Source organism: Bufo gargarizans, chromosome 3, assembly GCF_014858855.1.
Source record: "Bufo gargarizans isolate SCDJY-AF-19 chromosome 3, ASM1485885v1, whole genome shotgun sequence".
In the NCBI taxonomy this organism is placed as follows: domain Eukaryota; kingdom Metazoa; phylum Chordata; class Amphibia; order Anura; family Bufonidae; genus Bufo; species Bufo gargarizans.
In genome coordinates this window covers 571,572,026-571,586,472 of record NC_058082.1, presented here as the reverse complement: position 1 = coordinate 571,586,472, position 14,447 = coordinate 571,572,026, and positions in this window count along the sequence as shown.

Genomic DNA, 14,447 nt, shown 5'->3' with positions numbered 1-14,447 from the left:
AAAAATCCCTTTCAGATACCACCCCCAACGGAGTAACCCTGAGATTAGGAAAAGGAAAAGGGCCTTTAATTCTGCCTAATGACACTTCCTTTCGCAGCTTATCTCGCAAAACCTCCGGGGGAACCGTGACCGACTTAAGATTTTCCGCAAAAAACGGGGACCTATTGAGCACAAACGGTATGAAAAACCCAAACGAGAACCCAAAACAAAGCTGAGCGGCCGACTGCTTATTGGGGTACTTGTCTAACCAAGGGCCCATTTCAACTACGCTCACCGGTGTCCTTGAAATCACTCGGGGCAGACAATTTAGAGAACTTTGACAGGGGCGGGGGCACCGATTTCCGGCATGAGGCTTCTTCTGACTGCTAAAGGTAAGAACCTAATTTATTTCTATTAATTTTGTGCTTAATGGGCCTCAATCCTCACTTTTTTCATATTCCGGGTTGACATTTTTGAGGTTTGGAACCAATTACCCATGGTTTCAACATACAATGGTCTTAACATACAATGGTCGTCGCAGAGCAAATTAATATTGTATGTTGAGAGATCACTGTATATCTAACTTATAGCTATGTTCTACTTGTTTATGTTCACCATTTTGTGTTAGTTATATTTCATTGTTGTTTCATTTAAAAGGGAAAGGATGTAGCAATATGTTCTATGCTGTGTATGGCCTCTAGGGGTCTCACTACTTAGATATTTGTACAACTGTGTTATTGCAACTCGTTGGTTGTAGTTTGTGAAGCAGCCAGATGTGTAATGGCAGCCAAGATGTTCACCTAATAAAATGTCTGCTACTAATTACAGTGTGTGATCATCTGGAGCAGGACCAACTAATAGAACAGGGGGTGATGTTATTTACATGGGAACGTATATTGGAGGGGCTAAAGGGAGGGAAGTGATGTTATTTACATAGGCCTGTATTTCGAAAGGGGCTGTAGATAAAGAGGGATATTATTTACATGGGAACATTATTAATACTGGAGGGCTCTTCTACTAATGGAGGCGTTATCACTGTTAGGCCTCATGCACACGACCGTTGTTCTGATCCGCATCCGAGCCACGTTTTTTTCGGCTCGGGTGTGGATCCATTCACTTCAATGGGGCCGCAAAAGATGCGGGCAGCACTTCGTGTGCTGTCCGCATCCGTTGCTCCGTTCCGTGTTCGTTTTGTGGACAAGAATAGGCATTTCTACAATAGGCTGCCTGTTCCGTTCCACAAATTGCAGAAGGCACCCGAGCGGCTTCTGTGTTTTGCGGATCCACAATTTGCGAACCGCAAAAAATGGAACGGTCGTGTGCATGAGGCTTTAGGGGCACTGTAGGGGCAGTATTACTAATCGAGGCATTCTAGAAGGGAATTAATTATTGGTGGGACTTTGGGGAGCACTATTAACATGGGGGGACTATCTGTGTGGCAGTAATATTTCTTCAGGATAGTATTTGGGTGTATTGGGGAGCACAGCGAGCAGCAGGATAACACTGTGGGGGCTCCAGGTTGGGGGATGATGATAGAAATGTGAGGAAGCTAAGATGTCTGTGTGTCACACTCTGCAGAGACAAGGCGCGGCTGAAAATAGTTGTCCGGACTGAATGGAGAAGATGATGACAGAGAAGATCTACATCGGAGGAGACGTCACCTGGGAGGCTCCAGATGTGAGAGGTATGTGCTGCTGTATAGCAAGTACAGCAAAATGCGGTGTGTGTGTTTGGGGCTTGTTTTCCATCCTGCATAATGGAAACCAGGCGGATCCGTTATGCTGCCCATAGACTTCTATTATGACGGAATGCAAAACGGAATCGTAATGCCTCTTAAAGTCTTCCGTTTTGCATTCTGTCATAGAATTCCATAACGGTATTCCACCAGAACCCGAACCTGAAAACGCCAGGTTCGCTCATACCTATTTGTTATGCTTTCTGTTATATATTTTACAAGTCACAGCTAGTAAATTGCGGTGACCACAGGTTGATAGATTCTCAGCCCCAGCCAAAACTCTGAGCGCCAACTCAAATCAGTCAGCGCTCGTCCCTACCCCTGCTCATTGCCTGGGGATGGAAGCCGCCGGCCGCGCTGAGGAAGCGTGCGCCACCGCTCTCTATCACCGCCAGCTCCCTGTTACAATAGTGCTACATATTTGTATTCGCAAATACTCCACTTTTTTTAAAATCTGAACCCATGATCCCTCCCTCCTTCTTGCTTGTGGGCCAATGAGAAGGCTGCAATGTCTTTGTCTGAGCTTAGCGACATCCCTAGCAACCAGTAGGAAAATTGCCTACCCCTTACTATATAAGAACTTCCCCAACATTCCTGAACGTCCATTCAGAGATCGCAGCTGCACACTAATCCTGCAGCTGCAGATCGGGTTGCCCGCTGTCAGTGACAAAGATGACCACAGAAGAGCATCGCATTGATTAATGTAATGTTTGATGCTCTAATTGAGTCACTCGCTCTCTCTGGTCACATTGATGGTCTGACTGAGAGAGTTTTCTATGCTAAATGTCCAAACAAAGAAGAAGCTAAAGAATTGGGGCAGGAAGTGGAAAACATAGAGTGACTTCGAAAAATTATATCCAGAAAACCATCCACCTATTATTATAAAAAAAAAATTAAATACATAGAAAATTCACACATCAGATAAACTTTTGATGGAAGTGTTTTTTGCTTGATTTTTGTTTTTTTAAATACCTGTGGTGTTTTTTCATCATTGTCAAAATACTTACCAAAGTGTTAAAAGCTCTGTAGTTAATGTTGGTTGACATTTCAATGGTGGATCAATCGACTTTAACATAAATCCTTTACTGTTTTATGGGTCTTATAACTTGCTGGGTAAATTGTAACCTGTTTACTAATGCAGCAGGCTACTCGGGAGAAATGTCACCACCAGACTCACTAATGAATAACCTATCACCCTGGGGGGATATTTGGTATTTGATACACTCTCAGGCTAGCTAATTAACACCACTGACTGGAACATAATCACTGTCTGAGAAAACAAAGATCCATTTACATAACAAAGAACTTTCGACCTGCTTAACCTTGAATACACTCGAAATATCAAGTGTGAATTTAAAGGGCATGCACCAGAGTTCCTATATAACAAAGTTCAACCACCCTGTCTGCAGTCGTGAACTGAATATTTAATGTCATGCTGCTTGAATACCCTTGTGTAGATATATGACTAGAAAGGATGGTAATGGTGGGTGGCTTGGCAAAGAGAATGGTCACAGTCCTTATGGTGGATAATCCCTGTTCCGGGGATACCCCAAGGCCCTAAGAGCAGTGAATGGAGGGGTACAAGCCTTCTTCTCCTTGAGGCATAACCTGGACTTCGATTATCTTCTGCTTGGTGGTGACTATTTTGCTCTTGATGTTAGGTGAACAGTTAGCAGGGTGAAAGACATCACAACAGGGGCCCAGGGTCAGGAGGTAGAGACCAATGACCAGGCCTTCTTGACAATAATAAATAAAGTCTCTTTTTTACTGAACAAATGATGGGTGTTGCAGTACAAATACAAGCAATAGGCACAGTTCTCAGGTATTTCACAGGGTGGGCTTTTCCTAAAGGCTGTATATAAGAGGTGGCTGTTATGATGGTGGTCCTGCCTGACTTTCTCTCTCTGTTGATTCTAGCAATCCTCCCAATTGACCAAAGGCGTGCAATCTCTCAACAATTCTCTGCAAGTCCAACTAGATCAGATAGCCAGTCCGTCTAAGAAGTTTGGCAAGAGCCAGAAGCATTATGTTAAACTTGACTGTTTCAGTCCAAAAACGTTCTCAACCTTCTGCAATAATTTAATGCTTTATTCTCTCAGAGGTTTATCTCTAGAAAAGTTGCTGTTATGGCAGTTTTCGTTCTCAGGAGTGGTGTTTTCATGAATAAGACTTGGCCTACTTGATAACAGTGCACATGAAACAGGGCCTCTCTCTTGCCTGTTCAGCAGAAGACTCTCAACTAACTAACCATGAGAACATGGGACCAGCCCACTACCCACTAACGAAAACCAGTTAACTGTTTCATACCCTTACATAGCCTTTTGGAATACACAGATCATCAGAGTTAGCATTTTAAGAGCTTTAACAGTGAGGCACCACATTACTTTATCAGTGAGCCAAAGTATTATAGCATTAACCCTTTAACAGTGATCCAGCTGGTCACTGCAAATGATTACTATAATCTTTACATTGGTTTTCTACATGTAGAATTCTGATTGTAAAGCACTGCGGAATATTTTCGCACTATATAAAAAAAGATTATTATTATTATTATTATAGAAAATGCACAAAAATAATAAAGATATACCAGCAATCTCATATGACAATGAAAACTGAGAAATATATACCCTCCTCCTCCTTACTACATCTTGCACCTAGTTGAAGACAACTAGATGCAGCAGGAGCCTTTACCCTCTGACTTGTCTTCAGTAAGACAGAAAGACACTAAGCCTTGCTCCTAAGAAAATGGAATACATCAGCAGTAGATTAACTAATTTCTTCTCTGCAATCATTCTACAAGACTTGTTTCAGGAGAAAATTCTGTGGACGGTCAAACAGTCGAGGCAAGACTATCTCATGTTTCCTTTAATAATTGATTTCTAGGTTTAGCATTCTTTTACTCAAACATTGAAAATTTAAAGGAAGCTTCCACCATTACTCATGGGATTCTTTGAGACCAAAAGAGGAAATTATTCTCAAGGCCTAACCCCTATGTCATCAATATAGTCTAATAGATTTTTAATCAACAGGTGATTGGCCAGAGTGAGGACAGCTACCATGAACCACCACTACTCATATCTGTGCCACCACTAACACTGCTATCCCCTGCTATCCCCTTTAAAGCACTCCCTAGTGGGTCGCTGCATCAGGGCTACCACTGCCCCTACTACCACCGTGGCTACAAGAACTACTACTACTACTACCAACAAAGCTATGCATGGGGTCCCTCCTCCTTATGGTAGTCCAAACGCTGATGGTTCTCACACAACTCATCAACAGGGAGACTACCTTGAATATATTCCATAATGCATAGGATTTTGTTGCCTTTTCTTAGCAAAGAAGAACTCACTAGGATGGGGCAGTAAAGACAGTGATTGTGCAACTAAAAGGCTTTTTTGGGGCCTCAAGGGGGAGGAGCACAGTGTCAGACTCAGAGGTCATCTCAACATCATCCTGCTGAGAGGAGGAGTGAGCCATCCTCTCCACAATTTCATCTTCTTTGTCCTTAATAATATTGTGGTGCCAATCGGAAGCCAGGGAGAACTGTGGCGTACTACTACTCCTACTAGTGGTCAGACGGCTGGTGCTTCTACTGTTGTTTGCACTATTACAGCCACCTACATTCTGATGCTCGAATAACAAGGCCTGGGTTTTTTGTTTTTCACTATTCCATTTACCAGACATTTTATTATGAGTCCTATATAAATGTAAAGTCACAGGTTAGGTACAAAGATTATTAAACTAAAGCAAAATTACAAGTTTTTTTTCAGTAATTTACAGCCAGAGGCACAATTAAACTTCCCTCCTCTTCTACAAACACACTGCACAATGGTATTGACAATCTACAGTGGAAATATAATACGTTGAATGAAACTACTACATTAATGCAGTACAATGCGTTCAATGAAACTGAATGGTATATTGCAGTAACAAAATGCATTCAGTAACACAGATATACTAATGCAGTTATTGCAGTAAAATATGTTCACTAACCCAAGTATACTAATGCAGGTATTGCAGTAAAATGCTTTTGCAGAAATTGTATAGTATACAACACGTTAACTAACACAGGTATACTATTGCAGTTATTGCACTAAAATGCGTTCACTAACATGGGTTTACTAACTAAGGCAGTTATTGCAGTAAAATGTGTTCACTATAACTGCACAGTATCTTCAACTAATGCAACACATTAACTGAAACAGGTACAGTGGATATAAAAAGTCTACACACCCCTGTTAAAATGTCAGGTTTCTTTGCTGTAAAAAAAAAATGAGACAAAGATAAATCATTTCAGAACATTTTCCACCTTTAATGTGACCTATAAACTGTACCACTCAATTGAAAAACAAACTGAAATATTTTAGGTGGAGGGAAGAAAACAAAAAAAACTTAAATAATGTGGTTGCATAAGTATGCACACCCTCTACTGGGGATATAGATGTGTTCAGAATCTAGCAATCACATTCAAAATCATGTTAAATAGGAGTCAGCATACACCTGCCATCATTTAAAGTGCCTCTGATTAACCCCAAATAAAGTTCAGCTGCTCTAGTTGGTCTTTCCTGAAATTTTCTTAGTTGCATCCCACAGCAAAAGCCATGGTCCACAGAGAGCTTCCAAAGCATCAGAAGGATCTCATTGTTAAAAGGTATCAGTCAGAAGAAGGGTACAAAAGAATTTTCAAGGCATTAGATATACCTTGGAACACAGTGAAGTCATCATCAAGTGGAGAAAATATGGCACAACAGTGACATTACTAAGAACTGGACGTCCCTCCAAAATTGATGAAAAGACGAGAAGAAAACTGGTCTGGGAGGCTACCAAGAGGCCTACAGAAACATTAAAGGATCTGCAGGAATATCTGGCAAGTACTGGCTGTGTGGTACATGTGACAACAATCTCCCGTATTCTTCATATGTCTGGGCTATGGGGTAGAGTGGCAAGACAAAAGCCTTTTCTTACGAAGAAAAACATCCAAGCCAGGCTACATTTTGCAAATACACATCTGAAGTCTCCCAAAAGCATGTAGGAAAAGCTGTTATGGTCTGATGAAACCAAGGTTGAACTTTTTGGCCATAATTCCAAAAGATATGTTTGGCGCAAAAACAACACTGCACATCACCAAAAGAACACCATACCCACAGTGAAGCATGGTGGTGGCAGCATCATGCTTTGGGCTGTTTTTATTCAGCTGGAACTGGGGCCTTAGTTAAGCTAGAGGGAATTATGAACAGTTTCAAATACCAGTCAATATTGGCACAAAACCTTCAGGCTTCTGCTAGAAAGTTGAACATAAAGAGGAACTTCATCTTTCAGCATGACAACGACCCAAAGCATACATCCAAATCAACTAAGGAATGGCTTCACCAGAAGAAGATTAAAGTTCAGGAATGGCTCAGCCAGAGCCCAGACCTGAATCCGATTGAAAATCTGTGGGGTGATCTGAAGAGGGCTGTGCACAGGAAATGCCCTCGCAATCTGACAGATTTAGAGTGTTTTTGCAAAGAAGAGTGGGCAAATCTTGCCAAGTCAAAATGTGCCATGCTGATAGACTCATACCCAAAAAGACTGAGTGCTGTAATAAAATCAAAAGGTGCTTCAACAAACTATTAGTTTAAGGGTGTGCACACTTATGCAACCATATTATTTTATTTTTAGATTTTTATTCCCTCTACCTAAAAGATTTCAGTTTGTTTTTCAATTGAGTTGTACAGTTTATAGGTCACATTAAAGGTCAAAAAAGTTCTGAAATTATTTATCTTTGTCTCATTTTTTTACATCACAGAAACCTGACATTTTAACAGGGGTGTGTAGACTTTTTATATCCACTGTATATTGATGCACTGAAATGACCAATTACAAATGGTAGATACATTAAAACTGTTTTTTTTATTTAAAAAAAGGGGCAATTGCTCATTGTTTACTGTAGAATTGATGGTACTGATGCTAGAGGCGCTGGCGATGAACTGCAAAAATTAGCTTTTTACAAAAAAACTACCAGTCCCTCACTGTTTATATATGATTTCCCTTATAAAACCCTAAATGTGCATAATTATATTTCTATAATCTCCCTATACTCTCCCTATCACACATTGATTTCTAGCTTGTGTCTGTAATTGCCAACACACGTGCTATCAGATTGTAAATTAGACTAAGAATAGTGTTTCTTCCTTCTGAGCAAAAATAATCTGCCAGAATCCTAACAGGGCAAGACCTTTCCCCTCCCTTCCTGTGCCATGTGATCCTTCATCTTCATCCCCCCTCCTGTTTTCCCCACCAGCTTTCACAGAAAAAAATGGCGCTGTTACCGTTTTTGCATGATTCATCCGAAAAACAAAAATCAACAAAACTTCGGATTTGTTTGTCTGACACATTTTTCAGAAATTCGTGAGAAATCTAATTTGTTTATAATCGATTCGCTCATCTTTAGTCTGAAGACTGGCATCCGAAATAGTCCAAGGTCTTTAAAAAGATATTTTGGGGTCTGAAGTCTGGTGTTAGTGTTAATGCAATTTGTGGTTAGGTATGGGATTAATTCAAAATTAGGCTTGTGGTCTGGATTTATTCTTGAGTCTGGGGTTTGCTTCAGTTTAGTCTGAGGTCTGTCCTAATTGATTTTGAAAGGGTGTCCATGATTTTTGGCTTATTTGAGGAGGTTGGCAACCATGGTTATACAAAATTAGAATCACATGTCTTCTTTCTTCAAAAAATTGGACCACGCTTAAAATACGTGATTGTGTGTGGTACTGTAAATCAAGCCTGCTCATTTAAATGGAGCTGAGCAATACCAGACAAGAAACTATGGGCAGGTGTGGCACTGTTCCTGGAAGAACCAGCCATGTTTTTCTAACAACTTTCCAGTCTAAGATTGTTAAATATTTTAAAAATATTTTCCAATTATATTTATTTTTAAAACATTTTTATTATAGAGGCTACAATGAGCCTTGGCATCATGCATTGCTGCCAGGCTGTTTTTCCCTGTCAGACTATTTCCTGGCTATGCATAAACTATCAGGTATAGCCTATATAGAGATGTTGTCAAACAGCACACCATGTCCCTAGCAATCAGTCTGTCTCAAACTACCATACCTCTCTCAACAGTTAAAAGGTTTTTCCTAGAGTAGAATACTGAGGAATGATCATCAGTATCTGATTGGTGTGAGTCTGACACCCGGCACCACCCCTGATCAGCAGTTCGGCCATGGTGCTCTGATAAGTGCTGCAGCCTCCTCACGGCATGCCAAGCATAGTGCCATACATTGTATAGTAGCTATAGTGCTTGATATTGTAGCCCAAGTCCATGAATGGGAACGAGCTGTACATGGGTTATGTGACCAATGAGCATGATGTCACTGGCCTCGGGGCACAGCGGCATCTCCGCTCCAGGAGTCAGACCCCACCGATCAGATATTGATGATCTATCCTGAGGCTACATCATCAATATTCTACTCCAGGAAAACCCCTTTAAATCCCTTGTCATGGGTTATTCTAAGCCCCAACCCTGACTTACCAGGAAACAATTCACCAGGTAAGAATGATCATTCTTAAAATGAAAGTCCGACTATCAATTGGCTCAAACGATCAATCGTTCAATTTCAACCGACAAACGTAAGTTTTGGTTGAAATCGTCCATTTTGATCAACTTTACACCAATGTGTATGGCCTGCTTAAGCTAAATTGGCAAAATGAGACAGGAGCAAGAGATAATGCATATCCTCTAAGTCTCTTTTTGTGCTCATTAGTCATGTAGAGTTATTACTGTACCTTCTTGACTGCACGTTCATAGCTATGACTGTGGGTAACTGGTACTCCTGTGTCACATTGATAAGCTCTTCCATAATGAATATTAGAGACTGTTGTAGAAAAATGTTCCTTGCAACGTATGATGTCACATTTCAAACAAAACTGAGGAATCTGACAGTGCTGCGTGCAATACCTAGATTGCTCCGGACATGACATGTGGAAGGCTAATTCATTGAAGTAGATGGTCAGCTTCATGCATTGCAGCCATCACAAAACTCTGGGAAGAATGCAGACACCTCCCTCCCCTACTGCAAAGTAGGCATTATGAGGTGTGGAATTTCTCTACAAGATATTGTAGAAAATAAATTAACTTTGTTCCCCCCTCTACAGTTATTAGATGACAGCAGGGAAAAAATAAAACTGCCTTTTTATTATGAGAAATCATATAAGAACATCGCTATTGCTACTGAAGTGAAGGCATGTTGGTGGCGTGTTGTAGAGGACAGGAGTGGTGGCAGAAGCAATGAGGGCGGTTGTAGTCCCCCAGAGTGGCTAATACCATCTATCTCTACCTCTAGCGCTCCCTGGGCTGTGCATGCAGTGAGCGGAGGGCACACTGCTTTTTCCCTCGGATTAATAGCAACGGAGCGAGGCGCAGACATAGTGGAGTGCGTATTGACTTGGGGGGAAGACTGCAGGCTAGGAAGGGGTTAATGTTAGGAAGTGTGGTGAGGGGTTGGTTTTAAGCTAAGGAGGGGGAGGAGTAGCAGGTTGGCGGGCAGTATATATGGTTTGGAGGGAGGGGTCTTGGGCAGTTGCCAGTGTAGAGCCAGAGCGTTTATCGCCCTCCCGCCCCTTGTAGAGTTCGGTAGTTGATGGATGTTTAGGAAGGGCTGATTGATATGTGATCCTGAGGAGCAATACAATGGTTTAAGAGATTCAGGACATGTTGGAGCCTGTATCTCATGTGGTTTATGAATGCCGAGGATGGGGCTCCTGTTTGGGCTAAAAGGCCTACAGGAGGAGATACTTGTATACTTCCAAGAGTAAGTTTGAAGTATAAGGTGAGACGGTTAAGGAAGATACCGCTTGTTTGGGTTGCCCTCCAGGATCCTTGTTACGGTGCAGTGGGTCATAACGTTAAAGGATGTGTTAAAGTGCCTGTTATTGTTATTATTATTATTATTATTACTTTGTGTGAATAATAAAGTTTGGCCGTCATGGTCATTTTCACCAAAGCAAGATGGTGTCGGTGTGGTTATTGAAGGGGAATGGGTTAGGTAAGAGTAGCCGGAGGAAATTCTTCCATCATATTAAGTCATACACCCTGAACTTTTTAGGAGCTTCTGCCTGGTGGTGGCTAGGGTGCTCTTAATGTCAGATTGATGAGTAGCTGGGTGAAAGGCAGGAAAGCAATCATAAGGAGCCAGCAGTTGGATGATGGAGTCAATGACCAGGCCCCTTTGGTTAGAATAAATATAGTCTCTCTCTTTACTGAGCAGATGATGGGAGTCACAGTATAAATGCAAACAGCAGGCACAGTTCTTAGATATTGCAGAGTAGACTTTTCCCAAAGGCTGTATATAGGAGGTGGCAATGATGGTAGTGGGCCTCCCTGAAGCAATGAACCATTTCCACATTTAGTAAGGTCTATTGCCATAAACATGCGTTTGCCTTACTGTCCCAGTCCAGCATGGCCTTAAATTGATCCTCAACCTTCTGTAAATGTTCAATGCTTTTTTCTCTCAGAGGGTAATCCTTATTAAGGTTGCTTTCTGGCACTTTTTCTGGATAGGGCTACTTGGCAGAGCACACAAAAGCAGGTCTTGTCTCTAGCTCTGCTGCTTAGACATTGCTTACTCTACAAACCAGGGTACAGGACCAGCCTGCCTCCTGGCAACCAACTAAAGACTACCAGGCTAACTAGTTCATTTCCATATAAAATATTTTCAAATGTACTTTCAAATGTACTTTCAAATGTACACTACAGTGCACATATTATCTTCATAATAAACATTTTAAAGTGGTTAACCTTTTAAATAGTTATCCACAATAACAAATCTTTTAGCAGTGATCTACATAATTAACCCTTTTAGCTCTTCAATTTCCATTCATTTCAATGGAAAGTGACCAAACCAGAAAAGAATTAGGGTACAGCCAAATGATCACATTTCCTGGTTTCAGTTTTGGGAGCCCAAATCAGGGGAGGATCATAAAATGAGAGAAAGTAAAAAGAACAGATACAAATTCTCTTTTTTAAATTCACTCCTGGTTTTGGCTTCCAAAACTGCATGGAGAAGCCAGAACATGTGGCCATACCTACTGCCTGAGGCAAAAACTGAAACGCTCCCCCCCATGCCAATTTCTTAACCTTCTTAACCTAAAGCGCTCGTTGCCCATGGCCTTTCCGCTGCCCCCCTCTTGCCCCTACTTGGTGCTGCCTGAGGCAATCGCCCCACCTGGCCTTATTGGTGGTGCACCCCTGGCTGTACTGTATCCTTATTTCTGTGGATGTTCTTAGGATGCCGGATTTTTTCATTTTCATTTTTCTTCCCTATCTTCCTTGGGCCATAACTTTTTTATATTTCCGTTCACATAGCTGTATAGAGGGCTTATTTTTTTGCGGGACAAGTTGTACTTTTTAATGCCACCATTAATTTTGGAATAAAATGTAGTGGCAAGCGGTAAAATTCCAAATGGGGTGGAATTGGAAAAAAAAATGCATTTCCTCCACTGTTTTACAGGTTTTATTCCCACGGCGTTTTGTATGCGGCAAAACTGACCTGTGCGCTTCATTCTCTGGGTCAGTACAATTACAATGATACCCCATATGTATAGGTTTTTTATGTCTAAATAGTGTAAAAATAAATTTTAACTTTGATAAAAAAAAATGTTTTTACATCACCATATTCTGATCCCCATACTTATGTCTACTGTGGGGGCTCATTTTTATTGATACTATTTTGGAGTGTGTGTGACTTTTTGATCAGATTTTATTACTTTTTTGGGGTAAGAGAAGCAATGAAAAAATTGCAATTTGCCCATTTGGACCCATTTTTTCATTACGCCATTCGCCTTATTGGAATTTGTTTCTATATTTTAATAGTATGGGCATTTTCAGTCACGGTGATACCCATGATGTTTATATTTATTGTTATTTACGGTAGGTATTTATTTTTTAAATATATACGGAAATGGGGGTGATTTAAACTTTTATATATTTATTTATTTTATTTTTTTTTTTTTAATTGTGATGATTTTGAAGCTCATATACCAGCCTATAAATTATGTTTTTTTATTTTTTATTTTGTACTATCAGGGATTTTTAAAATGGGTCTTGGACTGAAAATTTATCATTTCTTATCCTGGCCTGCCATCTGGTGGCCAAAATAAGAGTTGCATCATGAACACTATCGGCCTCATCAGAGAGGCTGATAGCATTAATCGCAGCTACCGATGCTCCCATCGTCATGCTTTGTAGAGCTGAATGTAACAGTGCCTTTCACTCAGCGATCCGTTGCCTAATTCTGAAAAAAGGTACTTTTAATTCATATATAAATGAGCAATTAAGTTCAGTGAGGGATGGTCCAAGCCACTTTGTGCACCCTTGCTCCTCCTGCTTTCTCTGCCAGTCCCTTGATCACCTTCTTGATTGACAGGGCCAGTTTCCTGCATAGTCATTTCACCTCTGCCTGAGCTGACAGTGGAAGCAAGGGTGTACGGAGTGACTTTGGCCCACACTCAGTGCACTTAACTCCTCATTTACATAAATATTAAAAGTACTGTTTCTCCTGAATGAAGCAACAGATCGCTAAGTGAAAGATGACACTACATTCAGCTGAGCTAGCCCTACAAGGCACTGTGCCTAGTTAACATGTGAATTTCCAGGAGACAAATTCCCTTTAACCACTTCTAAACCGGGCCATTTACCCCCTTGCTGACCAGGACTAATTTTGCAAATCTGACATGTGTCACTTTATGTGGTAAAAACTTTGGAACGCTTTTACTTATCCAAGCCATTCTGAGATTGTTTTCTTGTGACACATTGTACTTCAAGATAGTCATAAATTTGAGTCAATATATTTCACCTTTATTTCTGAAAATAAATTCGCAGAGCGTCACAGCTAGGCAGAAGGTGAGTTTTTTTCCCTCCCTGGCTGTGATGCTCTACGCCAGAGAGGGAGAAGGACCGCCCATTGAGAAAAAGGGCAGAATATACCGGGGGCCACAGCAGGCGAACAGAGCGGCGCCCAGAAATAATAGTAAGTGCAGTGAGATCCCTGGGCGCTGTGCTACATATCCTAGTTAGTTTTCGAAGTTTGGACCCATGAAAGGTCCTCTTTAAAGCAAAATAGAGGTGACATTTCAAAATGTCACTTGTTTTACAGATTGTCCATTTTAATACATTTTTTCCTGGAACACATTAAGGGTTAACAACAAAACAAACCTCAATATTTATTACCTTGATTTTGCAGTTTGCAGAAACATCCCATTTGTGGTCGTATACCACTGTTTGGGCACACGACAGGGCACAGAAGGCAAGGATCGACATATGGTTTTTGGAGGTCAGAGTTTGCTGGAATGGTCTTCAGATGCCATGTTGCATTTGAAGAGGCTCTGAGGTAACCCCACAGTGAAAATCCCCAAAAAGTGACCACATTTTGTGAACTACACCACCCAAGGAATTTTTAAGGGGCGTAGCGAGCACTTCACTCAACAGCTGTTTCATAGAATTTTTAATACAAACCGGATTCCCAAAAATTTGGGACACTATACAAATCGTGAATAAATACTGAATGCAATGATGTGGAGGTGCCAACTTCTAATATTTTATTCAGAATAGAACATAAATCACGGAACAAAAGTTTAAACTGAGAAAATGTACCATTTTAAGGGAAAAATATGTTGAATCAGAATTTCATGGTGTCAACAAATCCCCAAAAAGTTGGGACAAGGCCATTTTCACCACTGTGTGGCATCTCCCCTC